General features: G+C 37.8%; 1 non-coding gene across 1 annotated transcript; it reads left to right on the top strand.

Moving 5' to 3' along the window:
- The first annotated feature begins 782 nt into the window (after positions 1-782).
- On the top strand, positions 783-887 carry LOC132287383 (small nucleolar RNA R71). The gene has a single exon (XR_009473009.1). It is a non-coding gene; the product is annotated as a small nucleolar RNA R71 (small nucleolar RNA).
- Positions 888-1,559: the final 672 nt, after the last annotated feature.

Here is a 1,559-nt window from a genome sequence, read left to right as displayed (position 1 = left end):
CTAGCTTTGCAATCGATTGAGAATGAGAATGAAATAATTGGGTATTTGCCCCCAAAGTACCTAAAGCGGTTAAGACTTTTTCTTCAAATGCGGGACTCCTTGAATTCCCTTAAGAATATAAGGATTGGTTCAGAAAATGAGAGTTAGAAAATTGGTTTCCATGTGATGCTTGATAAGATGCACGGTAACCTTGGCCTTACATTGGAGGTGGAACATAATTGCCTTGAAAACCACTTTGGAGAGGGTTTGAGCCTTCCTCTTGGCTTTTCCAAGAGAAGTTTGGATGGTTCCTCCACCCGGCATTATAATGAGTGCCATAGGGATTATTCCCTTGGTTTACAAAAATGTCATTTACTTGTTCATGTTGTTCACTTTGCACATGTCCATGAGGACAATTGGAAGTAGAATGTAGAACATTAGAACAAGTCATGCATGATTCATTAGATGGATGATGAACATGATGAGGGGAGGAAGACACTTGATTCACTGAATTTTGGTTGATAAAAAATTGATCAAACCTTTGGGATAAAGATTTCACTTCAGCGGCTATGGCATTAGAATTATCAACTTGATATAAGCCGACATTCTTCCTTCCACCTAAATTTCTACCATTTTTAGATGACAAAGATTGATGCCTTGAATTCTCACTCATGCTCTTATATAAACGCTATACATTATTTTCATACCTATCAAGATAAGAACCACCCATAGAAGCATCGACCATTCCTTTAAAATTATTCGATAAACTTCCAAAGAAAAATTGAACCAATTGCCATTTAGGAATATAATGGTGTGGACACTTCCTAAGCAAGTCGTTCAATCTCTCCCATGCCTCATGAAACAATTCTCCATCCCTTTGTGAGAATTCATGAATTGAAGTTCTTATTGAATTGGTCTTTGATACCGGATAGTACTTTTTCAAGAACTCTTGTTGTATCTTTGCCTAAGAAGTTATCGTAAAAGGCCTCAAATTATTAAACTAATATTTTGCTTTATCTTTAAGGTTGAAAGGGAAGAGTTTAAGTCTTAAAACCTCTTTCGGCATGTTCGTGTATTTCACGGTGGAACACACTTCAAGAAACTCATCCAAATGCTTGTAAGGTTCTTCACTTAGTAGTCCATAGTAATTGGGAAGCATTTGAATTGTTTGTGGTTTAATCTCATAATGGTGTGCTCTAAATAAAGGTAATTAATGCATGTTGGTGCATTATACTCATTTGGCGCATAATGATCTCTTAAAGCAAGAGGAGGATTCACAATTGGTGGCTCAACATAAGCCCCATGATTTACTTGAGCAACGGGCGGTGGGGGTGGAACAAAAATTGGCCGAGGCATTCCCAATGGAACTTGGCCTTGTTGTTATGGATTGAAAGGTCTTGGCAAGCCTAATGGTACATGAATATTGTCATGATGCACATTAGGGTGAAGAATACCTTGCTGGTCAATGTGACCAAGGTCCTCCACATGGTCCTCATTTTGTTCCTTCATTGATGGAATGGATTTACTAGAATTACCCCTTCCCCTAGGATTACGAACAACCAATTCAAGATGAAAATTAA

The sequence above is a fragment of the Cornus florida genome, unplaced genomic scaffold (assembly GCF_030987335.1).
Source record: "Cornus florida cultivar Cherokee Brave unplaced genomic scaffold, ASM3098733v1 CherokeeBrave_3.0.0_Hap2_Chr11, whole genome shotgun sequence".
In the NCBI taxonomy this organism is placed as follows: Eukaryota; Viridiplantae; Streptophyta; class Magnoliopsida; order Cornales; family Cornaceae; genus Cornus; species Cornus florida.
This window is presented reverse-complemented; position numbering and strand designations above follow the sequence as displayed.